Raw genomic sequence first — 22358 nt, 5'->3', positions numbered from 1 at the left:
ACACATCTGTGGAATGGAACCACCTTCCCCCCGATATTGCAGCCATTCCTGATAACAAAATCTTTCATGACGCTGTAGCTAGTAATGTTTATTTTGAAGAAAGTTGATTGTGTTTTATCTGCTTCCACTGAATAGTATACATTGTTTCTATACTATTTACGTTTTCTGGATGTTATTTGTTTTATTCTGGAGGAAATTTATTTTGTAATACCTATTTTCACTGTATTCTATTTCATTGTTGTTTATCCTAAACCCACTCCCCTCTGTAATGCCTTTGGCCCTGAGGGTACAATAAATAAATAAATAAATACATAATTTTGCACCAAGTTTCAATTCATTGGGCGTGCACTCTCAGTGGTCCGTACCGTGCTTTCCTCTCCTGATACGCGCCGCAAAGAGCGCTGCGGCGGGCTGCGGTCTAGGCGTACTAACTATAACTTTGACTCGTAGGATTATAACGGTAAGTTGTGCCAAGGCTGGACTAGAGCCGCTCTGATTGCAGAAAAGTGGCGGAGAGAACTCTTGGGTGAGGTAGAGTCGGTCAATTTACATACACACTTCCTCTGTGCGCTGTCAAACAATGCGGCTGAGCAGTCAAAGCAAGATAAGCGCACTGATATTGTCGTCCTAGAATTTGTAAAAAAAGCAGATTACCATCATGAAATGTGCTGATGTAGCAGCGACCTAGGCATGGAAGTGACATCAAGTGTACTACGTACGCGTAACCGTGTGCACAGGTACGAGAAATATGGAAAGCGAATGAAATTACTGCTTGCATCCTGATGAAGCATATGAGAGTGAAAGGTATTATGCGTTAACTGATATACTATACAGAAAAAAAGCTAACCTTATACTTGTTCCGCCTATGGCACACGGAGAATATAATAATTGTAACATGCTAGCATATTTTTCTCTTAATAATACGATGTCACGCTTACTTGGTCAGGGGAGCAGATTTTCATTGTCGGGGCCCACAAAAAAACGAAAATCTTTTTATCGCGCAGTAGATGCACGGTCACTAAGCGTCATTGACAAAATAAATTGTTACGATTGCATTTCCTCAATAAGTGGGACGCAGCATGGTTAACTCGTATCACCTTGTTGGTAAGTGCTTGGCATGGCTGCTTGAGCCTACTTAAAAAATTGTTAAAAAGTTATGACAGTCTGGAATCGCACCAGCAACTACTACATGTGTAATGAAGAAAGGACAAAAGCAAAAGCTTAAACATTTCGCTATGACTTATCTTTTTCTCAGAACGTAAAAATGTTACACTGCAATTGTATTCTAATAATAAGAACTGTATATAGAACTTATCTTTCTTTACTTGCGGGCAAAGGGCATTTCATCCATGGCTCAGGCTGAGCAATCTATCGCCCGTATCATCTTCAGCCCTTACCTGGCTACGCCCACCGCTGAGCGAAGGCCTCCCTTTAGCTCTGCACTTAAACAAAATGATTATTAGATGAGTGGTAGATGCGCTCAAGCCGCGTTCTGTGCTCGTATAAAATGCGTTTGCCAATTTCGAGCGATCACCGTTAAACCGAACGACGATTTCCCACGCAGGTAGGTACAGTACATTCGCGACAGCAGCAAGGCGGCCTGGGACATGCGACTCCGGCTTGGCCCCATCGTGGCAGAGCAGCTTCCTGGCCGGAGGGTTCTGGTGCATCTCTTCAGCGCCGACGACAACCGCACTCTGCACCGGGAGGAAAGGCGGATGCCACTTCACGTGGGTTCGCTGCCACTCAAGCTCTACCACCGCAGCAGAACGCCCGAGTTATTTGCCAGCGACGGCCTGCTCCACTCGTGCGTACCCGGAGGACACTTAAGGGCTCCTTACTTCTATATACATTTTAATGCCACAATATTAGAAGCCTCAACGGCAAAGTAATCTATTGTCAGAAGCTGATTTCGGTTCGTGGCTGGAGAAAGCTGACATCACCAGACGGAAGGATTTTCCCTGGTTTGAAGAGAATGACGTTACCAGACGTCCCTTCCAGTTAAGCCATGGGTAGGTGCTTGTACTATGAGATAGGCGACATAAAACGCCATTATATCTCATCATATTTATTAGAAATTAAGCTGAAACGTTTGGTTCTTATTTATAAAAAGGTTACGCTGTTTCACCACTTTCATCGTGTATAGCTGTTTCGTATGCCACGTGCTAACATTTCGTTGTGTTTCGCGTGGCCTTGACAGTGATGCAACAACGCACTGCCGTGAATATAGTCTATAACCTTATTAGCAGAGTGTTTTCTACACTTATACTTTTTAGCTTTCTATGATTTCTTAATGCTGCTGCTCCTTTTCTAGGTGTAGTCACAAATGAAGTTCTTGCTGCGCTTGCTTGTGCTAAACTTGATCTGGGTAATTTTTGAAACCTCTCCAAGATACCGATTTGGCGACAAGAATATGCCACTTGTCTCCATTTTATTGTTTGAGTCAGGTATGATTTTATATAGCCGTTTGAAAACTGAAACACCAGGAGTTTACAGTTTTCTCAGTAATAATGATTTATTGTCACGTCTGGAAGATAAAAGCATGTAAATTTCCGAATTAATCTAGGATAACGTGTCGGAGAGCGGTGTTTTCGAATGTTTAGTAATTTAAAACCTGGCGTAGAACAAAACTTTCGATGCTTTAATTACAGACATGCAGACGTAAAAAACAAAGAAATGCATAATATCAAGCTTCATGGAGCACACCGTCAAGATGATCGGAAGTCCAGTATTGCCTGACACACTCGTCTATGCGACGTAGCCGGTTTTCTTGATACACGGCGTAATCTCCATGTGTTTGCATAGCAAACGTGGTGAACTGATGACGTCACACGAATTGGCTACGTGTTTGTCGTAAATGATAAGCAGCCTTATTCCAGGTCTCTAAAAGGTGTCAGGGCCGCAAGTACGCGAGCAAAAAATAAGCATTTTGCTGCGACTCCAGGGCTGGTGTGCCCGCTGCTGCATGACGCGAGAGCTGGTGTACAGAAGCTTGTTTGTGACAACATAATCCTACCTGCATGCGGTAGGAGTGTATCAGTAGGATTTTCAGATCGTTCTGTGGTGGCATCATTAAGGAATTTGTGTTTGAGATATTTTTTGCCGCACGAAGCGCCATTTTCAGAAATTTTGAAACGAGAAATCGTAACTTGACATGCTCAAAGAATGATGTATTTCAGTCGTTCACTTGCTATTCTTCTCCCGAAGAACTAAGAATTGTGCGGTAGCAAGCAATATCAAACCAAGTTGAGGGCGCAGGGTAAAAAAAAAACGTTCATCAGAACTATTAAGCATTGTCTCATTAAAGCAATGCACCAGCACCGTATTTTTTCCAAAATCTAGCCTTAATAACAGCACGATTTCGCGCCTTCATAACAGCCAGGGCGAAGAGTGGCAACGCCTACAGACCCAAGTCCATGTTGGCGTCTCAGACCCCCGTACAATACATGCCTATGGCGAGGACCTGGCGCACATTGCGGATGACATCGTTCGCCTCATCGCAACTTCGCGGGACAGAGCTGGGGAAGTGAAAGACTGCCACACAATTATGCGAAGATGGGCGTTTGAGTGTGAGTGAAGCACTGTCTTTCCCTATTGCTCTTTGGAGTTCCTTAAAGATTCCAAAAAAATCTGTCAACGAAACTTAAGAAATCTAGCTTCTCGGACATCTTAAAGCTTTATATGAAGAATGCTTGTAGAAAACTCTAGGGTACGGTACCACAACCTCTTGTAAAACTGTGTTGATTGCGTATATCTTTGATTGTGTTTGAGGTTTACCTGCAAGGATATATGGTGGGTTCTTTCCGCCCATAACGTTCTAACAGTTAAGCTGATGCCAAGTGCGATGAAACTGGTCGTGTTCTCTCTTGGGAGCACGCCATATAAGCGTCTAAATACCGTTCATGTGCAGGAGATTGGCATCGAATTTTTCTCCCCATTAACCGTAGAAATAAGACAACAGCTGCACTATCATTCGTTCGATAGCGTTGAGTGACAAGCTGCTCCACTCAGTGTGATGAACAAGATTTACAGCTTGCTGGCAATAGGCAGCACACCTCATTATCCACAGAGTGCCGTAAATGAGCCGTGCGGTAGGCTGTGCAGAAAAAAAAACTGATTCAAACGAAGCTGCCAAAGACAAAACGCTTCAAGCAAGCGTAATAGCATCAGCGTAATTGGAAAAGGTAAAGCGTCAACGAGTACAGAAATAAACAAATAGAGTGTTGCAAAGATAGAGATAAGTGGTGTCTCCGGCACATTTAAACGCCACCGGGGGAGCTGAATGAACGTCGAGATGGAGCGAGTGAGCCCAAGAGCACAAAGGGCTTCATCAGAACACCTCCGAAATTGGAACTTACTGCACTTACTCGATTAGACGGTAACGGAAAGCAGATTTTACGCTTCCTGAAGAAATAGCGAACGGCACGGGACCAGCGCGCAGTATCCGCGTGCTGGATGAACCACGTGAATGGATATTCGGTGAAAATATATTCGGTTGAGTGACTGATGCATGGCTAATAAGAGCGAGATCTTCGTGCTTACCTAAGTTAATAGGAAAGAATGAACAGCCGCCGTCATCCATGCCTAGCGCGAAGCTAAGAAAAGCGGAGCAAATTAAGTGGTCGGACTGTTTTCGGAAGCCGGGGCCGTCCATTTTTCTTTAAGCCTGCCGTTTTGAGCACGTTCTAGTAGCGTGGACAACTGAGCAGCCAACAATTAAGGTTTTTTTTATGCGTTGCATATTGCAATCACTCAGTTCAGCCCTTGGGCGCGGCCGGGCTGCCACAAAACCACGTGACGTGACGTCACGACAGCCGGAGGAAAAGCTGGGCCCCAACTCGCGCGGCCGCAGCCAACACCTGACTCCCGCTCCTCCCGCTAGGGGCGCTGCGCCATGATTGACGTCACGGCATATGTATAAAATAGCTGCGCTCTTTGGCCGGGACAGTCTTATACCCCTGTCACACGGGCATTTCGAGGGCCCTCGAACCGATAGTCTATCGACTCAAAGGCGATCGAGCGCTGCTACACGGGCAGTTTCAACGGCGATCGAGTCAACAGCCTATCGAGTCAACGGAGCAGCACGGAACTCCATCGAGATATGCAACGCATTCTTAGCTTAACCAAGCTAAGCCTGGCCATTTTTTTAACCGATGTATATTGCCTCAGGGCATAAAAGAATATGAGGTCAGAGATGAGTAAGATGCTTAAATAAATAAAAAACGTGGGCTGAATTGATGAAATCAAGAAGTAAACGATGATATGGATCCTGTGGCCAGGCAATAAAGGAATCCGGATTGTCCGGTGAGAGACCCACCGCCGCCAGGTGCCGAACTCTCGTCGGCTTGATCTCCGGGCAAACCCACAACAGGTGGTGGATATCCGCGTCACAGTCTCTGATCTTGCAGACTGGACACCCGGGGCCGGGATATAAATCGTTGAAATGCGGCCACTCGCGTGTCACAGCTCGAGTTAGGGCAACCCTGATCCGTATCCACCTTCTCTGCACGGGTAAGACCATGGGGGTGGGTTACCACACACGGAGGGATTAGAGCACGTGTGCGGCACCTGAGGTGTTCCTTTCTTGTTAAAAAAAGAGTGGTGTCATTCAGATGAGGACTCGAGGCAAAGACCAGGTTGCGGTCGAAAGGCGGATCGCAGAATCTGAGCGGCTTTGTGCGCTCAGGAGGTCACGCGGGACCCACTCAATACGGATTTGCCGCGGGATACGTGCCGCTATATGATGGATGTCTTGGCAGATTTCTGGGGTGCGACTGACTCGTCGCAGTAGGCGTGTGACGTGAAGGGCGTCGGCGCGAATGACAATGTGGGCCGTGGGTAGCATGGGAACGGCGGCGACAGAGCAAAGTACCTTTTGAACCGCAAGCATATCCGCACAGAAGAAGAAAGGAGGTTCTGAAAGGCGAAACCTTGTCGTTTTGTTCAGAGCAGGCTTGCAAGGACAGTAAACTGCCGTTGTTGTTTCGCAGACCTGGATGCTTGCGTCAAGGTACATAACGATGGAGCCTTGCGGCAGATTAGCGTCTTGCTCGGAAATTCTGTCGCGAAACGACGATGGCGCGCGGGTAGATGATGGCCCACGTAGATCAGTTGGCTTGTTATCGCTTAGCTGCACAAAACGCCGGGGAGGAAGAACTGGCAAGGCGGCTGTAAAATGGAGTGCGATGAAGCATATGGCCTGAGTGCACACGTTGTGTGTGTAAGGCTTGACTTTAGGCGGCGAGCGTCGCGTCGTTGCTGCACCAGCTCATCTAGTGTATTCAGCTGCACATGTTCTTGGAGCGCCACGATCGGGGTAATGCGTGGAAGGCAAGTGATGACCCTCACTGCCTCTCAATTAACAGCTTCTAGACGATCGCATTGAGCATTCGTGAAATGCTGGAATTGGGCTTGGTAAACGAGGCGCGGTTGCACAACCGCCCGCACCTAGTGTCGTGCAACATGAGATCGTGCTCCGCCTGTTTTAGGAGTAGTGCGTCTAATGAGACCCAACGCCTGAATCGCATTTTAGCCCGAGAAAGTCAAACAGTACCTGTTCCTGACTCGTGTATTTTCAAGCCCTTGATTTTTACGGTCGAACTTTCTTGAATTGGAGTTCCGGATAGACGCAGACGGATTGGTGTTGCAGCCAGAATACGGCGCCCCCAGCGGTTCGCGACGGACATGAACGTAGTTTTGCTCATTGGAAGCTGCAGACCAATTGAAGAAGGCAAACTCGACGTAATATCAATGGCTGATTGTAGGCCTGCTGCTTGGGTCATCAGGTCGTTGTGAGTGCTCCACACCTTTATGTCATCAGCATACAATAAGAACTTTATCTCAGAGACATCATGTAAGTTTTTTACAGGCATATTTTTAGCGCAAAGGACGGGACGAGATACAGACAAGACGAGCACGGGCGCTTGTAAGCGCCAAGCAAGGGGGTTGAAAGCAATATTAAATAATGTTGGCGATAACGCCGATCTCTGGGAAACGCCGCGAAGAGGCACAAATGATCCGAAGGCCTCACCACTGAGGCGTATGGCAAAGTGTCGGCATTCAAGGAAGGATTTAACAAAATTGCGCACTCTAACGGGCAAATGCAGCATGTCAAGCGATTCTAGGATGGCAGCATGACTGATATTATCGTACGCCTTTTCAACGTCCATGGCCAGTACAGTACGTACATTGTGGCTGCGACTTGATGCCAGAACTGCTGATGCCAAGACAGCCAGTCCATCTTCTGTACCTATGGACGTACGAAAGCCAATTTGGGCGGGATGGTAGAAACCATGGTGCTCAAGCCACCACGACAGTCTTGTGGCAAGAATTTTTTCGGTAAGCTTGCATAATGTTGGCGTAAGCGATATAGGCCGGAAGTTTCGGAGGTCTGTCAGCGGCTTCCCCGGCTTTGGTATGGGGATCACAATAGCCGATTTCCATGTTTCGGGTACGACGCCTTCTATCCATACCTTGTTAATGGTGGCGAGGAGTTGAGCAAGTACAGCGGAACTTAAGTTCTTGTAAACCTCGTACGGAATGGAGCCCGGAGCGGGAACAGTCTTCCGAAATTCAGGTTTGTGTTGTGTAGTGTTGCGTTTTATGGATCATAGGCAGCTAACCCCATCATGCTCCAGGCTCAAGGTATAGAATTAGTTTTCTGTAGAATGTTTAGAAACATGAAAAATCGTCGATGGTGTAGATAGCCTAAAATTATTGTACTGCCTAGTAATAACAGAGAAGGAGAAATCTGGAAATAGCTAAGGTTAAACCTCCAGAGAAGGTCAGGTAGCATCAGTGCCTATCCTTGGCTGCGCAAAGGGTCCTGAGGCTCCCAACCAATCAAATAAAAACTTCAACCTTCTTCTCAGGAATGAGAAAGTGGCTGAAGAGTGTCATGTATTCAAGCAAAGCAGTGCTTCAAATTTTAGTTTTTCAAATGCCCCTGCTTCTTTTAAAAAGCTAAAAACGGAAGGTATGTTAACAATGGCATTATCATCTAAGAGCAGTGCTGGATAAAGAGGAATGCATTCTTTATAGAATTGAGTAAACCAATTTTTTCTTAATGTTCCATTTTCACACCCGAAAAAAATATGTGATATGTGGAAGTGTATCGCAAGTTGCGTGTGGCCTATCCGGAGATGGCAAAAAATGACTTCATTGAAACGTTCCTGGTGCACATATGATTTAAATTAACCAAAAACCATTCTATGCGGACTGCCATTTTTCTCCTGATGTACGCTCTACAGAGTTTTTGCAATCCTTAAACGGTGTATTTACTCTTTTTTATTTCCCTGCCACGAGCTTTAGCAGCGCAGAAATCTTCCCCCTCGTTGCCTCTTATTTCGACATGACTGGGAACCTAGCAGACTTTTATGATTGTTCTCGAGCTGTGGCTGTTACTATCTTGTGTATGATGTCACCAAGAATCGGAGCGACTACATTTCTAAAGTGCAAAGCTGTAAGTATACTCAGGGACTCGGTGTAAATAATACTGTTCGTGAGGCTCTCGTCTTCTATTTTTTCTACGGCATCATAGACTGCGTAACGTTTTGCAGTGAAGATGGATGAGCACTGTGGAAGTCGTACTGGTTTCTCCGACTTCCCTCGGACCAGTATGCTTCCTACGTAAACGTCCGTTTTTGAACAATCTGTATAAAACTGCGTAAAACTACATTATTTTTCTTCGAGTGCAAGGAATTCGGGCACAATAAGATGTTGTTGACTTTGTGTTTTATGAATCTATGTAAAAGTGAGATCACAGATTGCAGGAAAACTGCACCAAGGAGGCAGTGGATCTCCTCTGAGCAATGTCAGGTAATGTATCTAGTATGCCGAGGTTTTGGCACATCTCTCCAAAACGCAGGAGGATTGGCCTGATAGCTACCTGTTTGTTGTTGAACAGTGTTCTAGTTGGGCAGTTTGTGACTATGGGATAACATAGGCGTTTGGGCAGCGAACGGATTTTTAAAATGTATGAGCATGTGAGCATAGTTTTTCTGCCTGTAATTGACGGTTCGTTGATTTCTACATAAAGACTATTTATGGGCGACGTCCTGTAAGCACCAAAGAAAAAACGCAAACCTAAATTATGTACTGGATCTAGTCGTTCCAGGTTGGAAGATCTTGCTGTCCCGTAAACTATACATCCGTAGTCTAAGGTAGAGCGTACCGCGGGCTGATAAATTTGTAAAGTACATGTCCTGTCAGCTCCCCAAAGTTTACGTGACAGTACCTTGAGTATATTTAGAGATCCGGACGCTTTATTTTTCGGTGCGTTTCTATGATGTGGAAAGTGAGTTTTTTGTCAAGAGTTATCCCAAGAAGTTTATGCTCATTTTTGACAGATGGGTATCTGTGTTCCGTTCAGGTGTATCAATGGGCCGGCTTACGTGCCTCGTTTCAGTGAGAAAAGAATGACTACTGTTTTCTGTGCGGAAGACTGGAAACCGTTCTCATCCGACCAAGTCACTAGTTTTTTCTTGGTCAACTGTATTTGTCTCTCGCATGTTGATACGTTTGCGGATGTGCAGGCTACTTGAAGACCATCAACGTATACAGTGAATACAGGAGGGACTTTGGGATTATTTAAGTCGTAAATCAATTTTATAATGAACAATGTCGTGCATAAAATACACACAATTCAGGTTTGGGTGTGGTTATATTGAAACTCGCTTGCCGTGCTGGCCGTACACATACGCGGACTCGCTTCAAGAAACCTTTCTTATGAAACGATGCGCGAAGTGTTGCGTATGAATGAGCCAGCGTCTTCGCCGTAGGCTTACACGGACGCTGCCGGAACCAGACCATCGTTTCGAATTATCCAGATTTTTGTAATCAATGTGGTCCTAATCATTGCGGTCTCCTGTCAGCTATTATTACAGAGTAGAAAAACATTTACAAGCTCTTGCCTTCTAATAATTATATAGGAGAGCTTGAGATTTGCGGGAATGGCATGCTTTTCGAAAACTAGAGATTAGGAGAATCGAGCTCCCCACTACACCTCTTTCAAATTCACTTCAGCTATGTGTCAAAACTCGGCTGCAAACAATAAATTAGGCTTCATGAAATCGTTATTGAAACAGGCATCACTTGTGAACACACGCATTCTTCGCGTAACTTTGGGGCTCGTTAGTTCAGGTATGTGATTTCCTCCTTGTCTTAGCTGTCGTTTTGTGAAATTGCAGGTAAAGCTAGGAATTAAACCAGCTCTCAAAACTTGCGCAGGCTCGGCTGAATCTCTGATATCCCGCCAAAATGTGACATACACGTTGAAACTAGAGCGGTAATTAGTATTCGAAATTTTATCTGTGAGCTCAGACTTTAGAAAAGTCAGCCGCGGTTATCGAAAAGTGAGAGCCTTCGCCACCAGATTCCACATAATTCACGGCATTTAAAACACTGCCCAGCTATGCGTATGCGCAGGCACGTGAACCGGCGCGAATGAAGGCCGTTGCTTTAATACAAAGGCTGATGATGCCCATGCTGGTTGAAGAGAACCCCTTCAGTGTAATCGCATCTTTTGTGTTTTTGTCTTCTTTTACAGCGATTGTCTTCCTTACAACCAATAAGAGAATGGGTGTACTGGAAAGCGATCTGAATGAACGCTCTGATGGAGCTTCCTTGATGGAAGCAATCAACGACTTCTTCTCAATGCTGAATGTAATGACGACAAAGTTTCCCTTCTACCGATATTTCTCAACGCCTTATTATATACGGTTCATAAGGAGCGGAGACGACGTCACCAGGTGAAGCATTCTTTATTTCTATTCTCCGTATTCCTTAAAGCACGCGTGTAAGCAGGGATCAAGCGTGAGGTTTATTTTCATTAAAAGAAAAAGGCGTCAACCGGACTAATAATTCTCTGAACTTCTTTTAAGCAATGAGAATATCTGGTAAAATAAGGTTATTGACGTGACAGAGCCGAGTGTAGGACGATCAACAGTGATACCGAAATTCAGGGCAGATACCGAAAAGAACAGCGCTAGGGGAAATACGAAGGGCGAAGAAAAAGAAAGACGCAGGCGCTGCTCCCTTTGTGGTTCGTCTTGTTCATAGCACTGTTCTTTTAATTAAGCAGTCCCAACTAGGCCGACACCTTGCTCTTTCGAGCTGACACCAGAGCCCTAGTCTTGCAGTTTAGTTCTCCGTGGCTCGACCTTTGCGCTCTTATTTCACCATGCGTTACTGACGCTTGATGTGGTCGATACTTTTGAAAGGATTGAACTGGTGACTGCGCGAAGAAATCGGCCCTCCCAAAATGGCTGTGGCAAGGAAATGGCTCTTATCGTTTTTTCAGTAATAATAATGAACGCACTAAATATATAGTCACGTCCTGCGACACTGGCGTTGTTGCTGCCAGGCAAAATTTATTTTGGCTTTGCTAACACCAAACTAACTGCATACAAAATCGGTGTATAATTTGCCACATTCCGTTTCAACATACCAGTTACCGCAGCGGTGGCCAAGTGGTTGAGCATCCGATTCGCATGCGGGAGGTGCGGGGTTCGATCCCCAGTGCCGCCGGGTACCCACCGGTGATACAATGGGTACAAGGTTTCCCCTGGTCTGGTGCTTGGCCAATCAAGGGTGAGAGGCTTCGGAAATGGGTCTTTGACCCCATCCAGGCGCTCTTTGGTCATAAATGCTCTTGCGCCATAAAAACCCATCATCACCATGAGTTATGCAAGCAGTTCAGTTCAGTGCAACAGTACACAACACCGGGCAAGTTTGAAGCGTCTGCTTATATTTTTAGTTTGATAAAACCGCCGGAGGTTCAGAACGTAGTAAACTCTTATCACGTATGTGCACCTCTGCAGAATAGAAAAAATACAGGCATGAAAATAATCAGATCTACATCTACGGCTGGTACTCGAACCTGCCACGACGCGAACTCATGAAACTCAAAGGCCGCTCAATGACACTTATGATGAAAGGGACTTTATACCATACTTGTTTCTGCTGTTGATGCGACATATATATTGGAAGTTCCGGACGCCCCCTTCATGTCGTGAAGCCAGCCCTGAGCGCTTCGCACCCGAGGACGAGCCAGTAGAACAGCGAGCCAGCCGACGTCTCCAGGGAGAGGAGCCTGAGTTCGGGAAACTGCCGGACCGCACAAGACAGCGAAAAGACGCGGCTACGAGCACCGCAACCTCGCCGAAGATGTCAACACCGATCATACTGCAGCAGCCGCGGGTGCCGCCAACATTCAATGGATCCCTAGGCGAAGACCCTGAAGAATGGTTGGATGAATTTGAGCGCGTGGCGTCATTCAACAAGTGGGATGATGCGGCAAAGATTGGACAGTACGTGTTCTTCTCATTGGATGGCTCCGCACGCACGTGGTACGAAAACTACGAGTCGTCCTTTACGACATGGGAGCTATTCAAGAGAGAACTATTGAAAGTATTCACCAGCGTCGTGAGGAAAGAAAGAGCCGAACGACTCCTCGAGTCCAGGATCCAGCTTCCGAATGAGCCAGTCCGCGGTTACGTCGAGAAGATGAAGCGCCTATTTCGCCGCGCCGACCCCGGGATAACCGAGGAAAAGAAATTTCAGTTTTTAATGCGCGGCGTAAAAGAACAAATCTTTGCAAGCCTCGTCCGCCAGCCGCCAAAAACAGTCGAGGAATGCATGCAAGAAGCCTGCACGATTGAGAAGACCCTCGACGTCCGAGCTCGGCAGTACAATCGTCCTTCCGCTGCCTGTGGAATCCGTTGGGACACGCCGGCCACCACCAGCGACAGCTTGCGGGAAGTTATCCGCGAAATCGTCCAAAAGGAGCTACGTCGATTACTGACATCCTCCCAACAGCCACAAGCAGCGACTCTGATGGACGTGGTACGGGAAGAAGTGCAACAGGCACTTGGCACCCCGACGGCCACTGAACCCCAGGTTATGACCTACGCTGCTGCAGTGAGGACTGCCCAGCCCCAACGACAACCCCCACGTCCTCCCCGAGATGAGCCACTTGTTCCACAACGCCGCCTCCCAGCCCCCTCCCACCCAGCCTATGACCGACGCTCAAGCCCCAGGAAATGCGACGCCTGGAGGACTTTCGACAACCGGCCTTTGTGCTTCCATTGCGGTGAGGCCGGCCATATTCTTCGTCACTGCCCGTACCGACGTATCGGTCTTCGAGGATTTGCCATTAACGCCCCACGACCACGCTTCGGACAACGTCCGCAGGAAATCGACGAGTACCTGCGCCAAGAAGAGTGCACGCCGAACCGCTTTTCGCGCTCACCATCGCCGTCAACCTCGCTCTTTGCGTCGCCACGCCGCAGCTACGCAGCCGCGGTACGAGGAAGGTCTCCCAGCCCCCGTAGGGGAAGCTGAAGGCAGCAACCTCTGGAGGTTAGGTTGCTCAAGAGCGAAACGCAGAAGATCCTCCACCGACCACGCCCCATGAAGAAGCTGCACCCGCGACGCCGCATGAAGATGCTACACTCGCTGCACCGACGCCGCACAAAATGTCATCCCCGAACATGACGCAAACTGCCTTCAAAACGACGCCGCCACCCAGAAGAGCTTCGACCACACGACCCACCCGCGACTCGAATACGCGACGAAGCCGTGACCCGACGCCGAGAGCGACATGCAATGCAAGAGCTAGGACCTCCGACTTAGAAGGGACTATCGACAGCCGGAAAGTTACCGCTCTAGTCGACACAGGAGCCGATTACTCGGTGATGAATGGAACAAAATTAATGAACAAATACGCAGCGCGACCAATACATAGACGGACAGAACACATAAACACACAACGGTAAGTTCAGAAAAGGGTTTTTCCGCATAAAAAAGTTGGTTATCGTGGCAAACAGTCGCAATGCGGTAGTCAGTGTAGAAACGAGACTAGGTAAGGACTATTATCGCTGTGATACCAAAGTTCCTATTTATTTCTTTATTTACATTACCCCTCAGGGCTAGTAGCATTGTAAAAGGGGAGCGGTTATTATACAAAAAAACAAATAAAATACAGTTGGTTACATAAATGTTAGATAACATCTGAATATACAAGGTTAGCTAGTGCTATAGCTAGCTAATCTTAGCTAGCTAGTGCCGGCACCTTTTGCGGGAAGGTGGTTCCTGTGACATGAGGCTCGCGGCACGATTGGCTTCGAGAATTTCGTGTTGCACGACACAGTTCTACCTTTGTGATTATGATCAATGCGGCAGGACACATAAACTGGCTGTGGGATTAGGTGATCCCGTAGAGCGGGATGATGATACAGCTTCTGGAACAGGGCGATACGAAACACTTTCCTACGTGATGTTAGCGTTGGGAGACCGAGATTAGACTCGTATACTCTCTGTGCAGTTCTGTTTTGCAAGGATAAAAGGTACAGAGTTATTTTGGCACCATCTAAAGATCATTAATTACGTTGTCATGAGCAGGGTCATATACAGGTGTTGCGTAGTCAGGTTTGGATCGTATTAATATTATATGAAGCAATAGTTTCAAATTCGAAGGAATATTACGTACTCGGCATGAAGAGGCCAGTTAATATTTATATGACGAGACCGATTGCAACAAAATATTTTCGAGGTAGTGGTGAGGCAGGCCAGAAGTTTTTCTAGAAACACGCATTACTTTGCATTTGTTAATATTTAGCTGCATTAAACACTCTTTGCACAAGTTCCCTATTGCGTTGAGGATTGACTGAAGTAATGTAAGGTCGTTATCGTTGGATATTTTTCTAAAAATGACGCAATCATCACTGAATAGGTGATTATGAGAGTTCACAAGAGTGGCGAGATTATTAATGCAAAATAGAAAAGTAAGGGCCCAAGAACTGAACCTTGTGGAACCCCGGAATATACTTCGGTAAATCTGGAGTTATAACAGATAGCAAGAACAAATTGTGAACGATTAAGTAGAAAACATTCAATCCATTTCAATAATTTACAGTCAATATTCAGTTGTTTTTGTTTGTGAAGTAAAAGTTTGTGACATACGTTGTCGAAAGCCTTTGAAAAATCTAGAAATATGCAGTCAGCCAGAGATGCTAGTTCCAGAATACGATGGAGTTCATGTGTAAACGCTATTAACTGCGTTTCGCAAGATTAAGTTTTTCGAAAACCATGTTGCGCAGAAGTAAAAATTGAGTTCGATTCGAGAAAGTTTTCAAGGCTGGTGAATATTATATGTTCGAGCATTTTGCAAGAAGTATTGGTAAGAGATATGGGACGATAATTACTAGGGGATGTTTTGCTGCCAGATTTGTAGACTGGAACCACCTTTCCGATTGTGCACTAGGTAGCGTTGATTGGTGAAGTGATTGCTGGAAAAGTTTGGTTAGTATATTGGAAGAATCAGATGAAGTGCTTTTAAGAACTTTGGGTTAATGCTGTCATAACCCGGGGCGGACTGAACACGGAGTCCGTCAATAAGCTTATTGACACCAGGAGTAGCCACAGCCATAGGTGGCATGGCAACATGGTTTAAGTGGTGAATTTTAGGTATATGTACACCAGACATGGCTGTAAAGTTGTCAGTGAATGCGCGGTTAAGAACCGTGGCGCAAATTTTGGAAGGAATGGGGTTGCCTGATGGGTAAGATCAGGCAATGCTATCATCGGTGGAATGATTAATTACCCGCCAAATATTTTTCTCATTGGTGGTTAATATAGAAGACAGTTCATGTGTGTGTAAGTTCTTTTTAGCGTCATTGAGCGCATGAACATACGTTTTGGGAGCCGCCGTATGCGGAGCCCATCGCTCAATAGTGGGCGACCGCTATTAAATAAGGTAGAGGCGTTTCTTTTTGTTAGGTAAACGCTTAATGTCATTATTGTACCAGGGAGCGTTTGGGTGGGTGATAGCTCTAAAGATGCGCCAGTTAGTTGAAACACTGCGGTTCCCATGGTTATCACGAAAAAGTGTATAACAGGAAATAGTTCGCTTTCGCGCGAAATTTTTGTTTGCTGTAGTCTCGCATAATTTTTTACTACTATTCGGAAGGGCTACGTTACTGTCAAACTGCATTCGCAAGTGGTCGCTGATGCCCGGCAGGTATGTAATAGGTGAGGGTATCTAAAAATGGGTACCGGTAAGAATGGGTACAAGCCACCCCCGGCCCGGCGCCCGGCTTCTTCAGGGGTGTGTGGTTGGAGGAGGATCCGCAAGAACCGCTGCGCCTCTTGGGGGTCAAACCAAGTTTCAGACAACTCAGCCTGGAAAGGTGGTTCGTGTTTCCCTCCCATTTCAAGAGTTCGACTCAAGGCTCGTACGCTACAACCAGCGTCAAATTCACCACTGAGGTCCTTCGTCAGAAGCGATTCAGAGTATCACTGCGGTCCTGGGCAAGTCCGGTTTTTCCTGCTGTCCGACTTTGTGAGAAAAAAAATCTATTTGTCAAGTTGAAATCCAGTGTATTCGCCGTGTGGTCGGTTGTTCGAATTGCTTATGTGTGAATTTGCATTAGAGAGAATTCTGAGCAGAGATCTAAAAATTCGCGACCTTGAGACGAGAACGGGGACATTAAAGGGGAGTCGATAATCCATGGTATGCTCAAAAAATTACAATCGTCGAATAAGAACAGTGGAGTTGATGGAAAGCGTTTTGCGGTGATATTAATAGAATCGTAAAGTTCATTACTTAAAGTAGGTGACGAGGAAGGTGGACAGTAGCATATGCCTATTACTACTCTCTGATGATTAAGCGTGATTGCAGATCACACTATCTCTAGACTACACTGGACATGTACATATAGCGATGGGTTAATAATGGGAATAACGAGGGGCACTCCGCCGCCTCTCTGCGTGCCATGATCATAGCAGCAGAATGAAAAATGATGAGCATCGAAAAATATATCAGTGTCGCTAACATGCGCAGGGAGCCAAGTTTCTGTTAACGTGGTGATTTTAGCGGAACAGGTCTCGAAAGCTGATGATGGAGAGACATAGTTGTTAAGAACGCTTCTGATTTTAGTAAAAATAACCGATTCTGAAGCTGTGGAGGCCTGACCACTATCCCTTTCGCATGCCAGGATGTGGTATCCGACCTAGCAACAGAGGCTGAACTGACATGTGCGCTGCATGCATCTATGTTAATGACGGTCTCTGTGTTTCAATAGTACATGTAACATTTCTTGTTCATAAGCAACTTGTAGCGCATCTTGTAGGCGGGGGAATCAGGTTGGCTTTTCGCAAAATTGAGAAGCTTTTCGCGCGCCAGACGTATTGAAAACAAATTAGAGCGTGATACTGACTGCAAGCTCGCCTCGTTTATTAATTGATAATTAGACTGATTATTTGACATATAAACTATTTTTCTTATCTGCTGTAAACTATCGTCAGAATTTGGCGTTGTGTGCTTTTGTCTTGTATGCTCCCAGCTGTGCCCCGCTACTTATTTCTACGCATCCTGCCTCAGCCAACCGGAGTGCCTACTAAAGAAATAAATGCGTTTCATAAATAGCATATCAAATTATCTTATAATATACAAACAGGAGGAGTAGGAGCGCGAATATTTTAAAACATAAGATTTTATAATTTCGCTTCTCAAGCACAAATACTCGTCAAAAAGCTTGTGAAGCACTAGTAAAGTTAATTCTCTGTGTTCATGTTAGCTATTTTTAAAAGTCGTTGCAATAAAAGCCAATATCTTGTTACGAGCGCACAGCAATGTGTGAAAGCAAAGCATTAAGTAATATTAAAAGCTTTTTAAAGCATTTTATATATGCGATTTAAGCATAATAAACATATGTCGACAGATATCCCTCAAGAAAGAGAACCGTGCTCTGGAGAAAAGATAAGTTCAATTTTTATTTAATATTTGCTGCACTCTATGGCAAATCATCTTTTCCAGTATTTTGCAAAACCGGACAAGATGTAAACGAAAGTGAGCAACAGCTGTGTTAAAATACTACTAGCAGAACTATAAAAATAATCAAGAAAGGTAATTTTTGTGAGATTAGAAAATATAATGTGGAGGGAAGTGAGCAACCTTAACCCCTGAGATGTAGCTTCACGCAGCTGAGAAAAAGACATGGAGGAAAATATATCACGCAGAAATACCTTCAGCGGCAAGCTCTAGTCGAGGAAGGGCAAGCAAGAAGGGCCAGGTCATTGAGATTATGCATAAGATATTTATATTAACGCTCAAATTCTAGTCGAATTTTTGATCAGCTGTAGGAAAAGGGTTTGTACAGCGGAGTAAATATAATTGCACTAATTATAAGAAGGAAGTAAAAAAAACCTCCATACCAAGGAAAAGATGAAAGGCTCGACAGTGTTGGGATTCAGGTAGCAGCATCCCACCGGTGCCACCACTTGTTAGGATTCAGGTCATGGTCGGGACGGAGAAAGGACGAGCAGCATCGCAGACGAGGTTACGAAGGGAAAAGGCAAGGAAAACTTTATACCGACTACTTACTTAATATACAAGTAAGGGCAACTGAGAATGCTTGTCATTAAAAGGAAGACTGGAGACGGGTATCTCTCCGCAATCGGGGTATCCCTCAGCAAAGGGTCTCTCTCAAAAGGGGTCACTCTGGTACCAAACCAGCAGCTCGTTAAATACCCTGCGTATTCCCCAGATCCCTGACTAGGGAATGCAGTTTGAAGAATGATGACCAGCAAACGTGCAGATGATGACACTGGTGGTACCGCCCACGGCAGGGGCGGTGGTGATGCTCTGTCCGCTCGGCAATGAAAACGGTACAAAACAAAGTCAGGTTGTTGCCAAGACAGCTGCCAGGTGGGGGCGCACGTGGGTCCGGCATAAGCCCACGTGGCACCGGCGTGCGCCCTCATGGCACCCTCGTGGCTCCCACGTGGCACCCTTGTGGCACCCTTGTGGCACCCTCGTGGCACCGGCATGCGCCCACATGTTACAGGAATGTCAAGTCGTTTCCCAGCGCCGGGAGGGGGGTGGGGGGGAAGACCTTAGACTTCCTCGCCTGTTGTCCGAAACGCGGAACTTCTGTCGAAGGTGCAGCTCTCCATGAAATGCCAACCCCAGCGTGACTGGTGAGAACGACGGTACGTTGTTGACCCGATGGCATGCTCGACCACGTGGAGACGAGATTGGCGTCACTGCTTCTGTCACTGCTTCAGCGAACGCCAGGCAGCAGCGTTGCTTCAGAAGTCTCAATCGCCTTCATAATGGTTTTCTGGAATGCCTGGTCAGGGAGTCCGCGTCTTTGTCCACTTGGGCTGGAAGGCGCGCCAGACACCAACAGATGAAAGCCAAGCAATTGCAGACCTGTTGAGGGCAGGTAGAAATCATGCCATGTGTACTGTGATCTTTCCCAAAGAATCAGTCATGATCTCGAGTGTTCTGAAATCTTGGATAAAGCCTGAGCTCATAGTAATCAATAAGAAAGGAGAGGTTAAACTTATAAATAGTTGCCCAATATCTTACTTTTCCTTCTCAACGATGTATTCACAACGTACTCTTTAATAGAGTCAGTCCACAAGTAAAGTTGAATCACCAAAGGAACCACTTTAATTGAAAAATTATGCTCCACAGTACAAAATGCTTAATCTGATAACACTAATAATGTTCTGGCAAAACTGCGATCTAGCTCCAGAAGATTTCCTGTTTCGAAATAAGCTTCTAAAGAAGGCGTGTCACTTGCACCAGCGTCCTTTTAAACACGGCGCAGTATGCTGCGTTTGCGAGCTGCCGTATCAAAACCAGCGCGAACCATGTCATCCGGTCTCACGCAAACCGTTTTCAACACCGCGCCACAGATACCGGAAGCGCTCTGGGCCAGTATCATCATCACCAATCATATTTGTTTACAAACATCAAAATCTTGTATATAGACTACATAAACTACAAACACCATTTCTTTCTTTCAGGGGATACATCAGGTGACATGTAGACGTCGTAAACCACAGCAGGGCAGTGTTAAAAAAAGTCACTAGAACACATACCTGAAGACCAAACAACACTGACAATTCTGTTTTAAAAATTCAGTAGCGAAGGGTATCATGCAAGGTGACACTGTATTTACTCAGCTACTCACAGCCTCTTTACGCGAGGTATTCAGAAGACGGTGTTAAAGAGCCGCAGAAAAATTTGAATCGAATACACCTTGGTTACTTCATATTTGCTCCTGACCTTGCCATTCCAATTACGCTTTGGAGAAAGTCCTAAACCTAAGAACCAGTACGGTGGGGCAAAGATTATTTTAGGCCCTTGATTTTTCGCTTATAAAGCAAGTTGAGAATAGTGGCCAACGTAAAAGCAACGTTCGTGAACAACGCTGGGAAAACAGGAGGGTGAGAGCATGAAGCGGTTTTTTGGAAATCCAGCTAAGCAAGCAACCCTTCATTTTAACAGAAATTGCTTTCCGAGGGCTCGCACACTAAGACATTTCACAAGAAGGCGATCGGGTCAGCCTCGGTGCGGGTCTTGTCAAAAGTAAGGGTTAATAGCAAAAAACAACTGTTTCCTTCCTCCAGCTGCCCCTTATACATCCCAGATAATTTATTCCAGCAAAGAAGTATAATGCTCTGCTGCCGCACGGTGACCGAAGAAACTTTTTTCGTATTTCTTGAAGCACGCTTTTAGTGTAGGGAACAATAAATATCTCTCTACCGTGTCTGGCGATTTCGGCAATTGCTCGATGCAGTTACAAGAAAATGGCACCACCATTGTAATTACATCTATGATGACGTTCCAAAACGCTAAGTTTCTGTCCCGTGGTACTGTTTGGTGTTGCCCAATAGAGCTCCAGGCTCTGTCAGCTATTGCGTGTTTCTTTGAGTACACAGCGATTTAAGTCTGACTTGGACGTGAATTCATATTTACCAGAATGAGACAGCGCGAAAACCTGTTCAAAATTGAGGAATGACGCAGGTGCTGAACCGCCTAACAATTTATTCAGAGAAGCATACTGTTCTAAACATTGTTAGTGAAGAAGGAAGAAAAATCAAGAAAAAAGTCGAAAGAAGAGGCCCTAAACGAACAAAAGTGGGTTGAAAATTCCTCTGCCCCCCCCCCCCCCCCCGCGGACTTAAAAAAAGTTCATCTGCACTCACGTTCGCCGCTGGTGCAGCTGTGTCGTGATATAATGGCAACCAAGAAAATGCGAAAGGCTAAACATAAAGCTAGAGCCTAAGACACAGAGCGCTCTGGAAGAAAAAATGCAAGAAAGGATGACTTAGACAAAAATTACTTACGCACCAAACAATAATAATACTTATTAAACGTATACATATCAAATCAGAAATAACGCAAAAGAAGTCTCAACTACGATCAACTAACTGCTTTGTCACAACGGGAAAGAAAGAGCCGTCGCTTGCCAAGCGGAATGGAAATCCTACATATACAAGTATCCAGGAGACATCGTAAATATGTGTTGTTGCAAATGGGTTGCAAGCCCCAAGGGTAGCGTTGGCCTGGCGGCCTGGGGCACAGCTGGAAACATCCGAAGGTCCCGGCAAAGGATGAGTCGACTGGCAACAGAACAACTTGTTTATTCTGGCATCGCAAAAGAGCAGCCGGTCAGGGCGACCACGTTACTCGAAGGAAGAAATCGAAGTCTCTTTGGCGTCCGGGGCAGCGGCTTTTACACCCTCGGAGTCGAGGGCAAGAAGGAACGGCTCTGGATGAGGCGCCCGATACGGCGACGCTCGGACATGTTCAGACGTGACGTGCGCGTCCGCCGGGCTGGCGCCGGTCAGACCTCCTCGCCTCCCAGTTGGGGAGCTCCTCTCCCCGGATGCCGCGCTTTGACAAGCGTGGGCGCCAACATGCACACACACACACGCACACGCGACGACACGTGGCATTGAAACCTGCCTGGACGCGCTTGGCGGGAGGCGTTACGGCAGCACTGAACGGGCCCAAAATAACCGCCACTTTGAACGAAGCCCCGGCGTCCGTTGCATCCGCGCCGGCTATACCACGCGTCGTAGGCGAAACGTAACAGACCGCCCCGCCGGTAGCAGGAGATCCCGATGGTCAGCGGACTGCATCCACTGTCCGGAGGGATGTCACTCGATGATGCTCGTAATCGAAACCGGTCGTCCCTCGACGTTGCTTCAGCGCAGCGCACAGAGAAGGCCTCGTTAGGTTCAGGACCACACAGGACACTGCAAAGTCACTTCGGGAGAGTTGCCATTTTTGTGCTCGTTCCCAGCAAGGGTTAGAACTACGCTGAAACGCAACCGCTCAGTCAGCAAGCACGAGACAACCCTCACTAAGCTCTGCCAGGCTCTTTCCCCTTTTATAATACTGCCTAGTTCCTTACAGTAGTCAAGCAGCACTCAGAACGCGTCCACAAATTGGAAAATTGCACTAGAAAGCACATAATCACATTGAAACACTAAACAAAAGCAATATGTTAAAAATCCTGCCTCAGGAAGAAAACATAAGTAACAAACAACTTTGAGGC

At 46.2% G+C, this 22358-nt stretch overlaps 1 pseudogene; it reads left to right on the top strand.

Moving 5' to 3' along the window:
• Nucleotides 1-1607: 1607 nt before the first annotated feature.
• Nucleotides 1608-22358, top strand: part of LOC144103458 (acetylcholinesterase-like) — a 74131-nt pseudogene continuing 53380 nt past the window's right edge.

Source organism: Amblyomma americanum, chromosome 9, assembly GCF_052857255.1.
Source record: "Amblyomma americanum isolate KBUSLIRL-KWMA chromosome 9, ASM5285725v1, whole genome shotgun sequence".
In the NCBI taxonomy this organism is placed as follows: domain Eukaryota; kingdom Metazoa; phylum Arthropoda; class Arachnida; order Ixodida; family Ixodidae; genus Amblyomma; species Amblyomma americanum.
The sequence above is the reverse complement of the archived record's forward strand: the minus strand, read 5'-3'. Positions and strand labels throughout refer to the sequence as shown.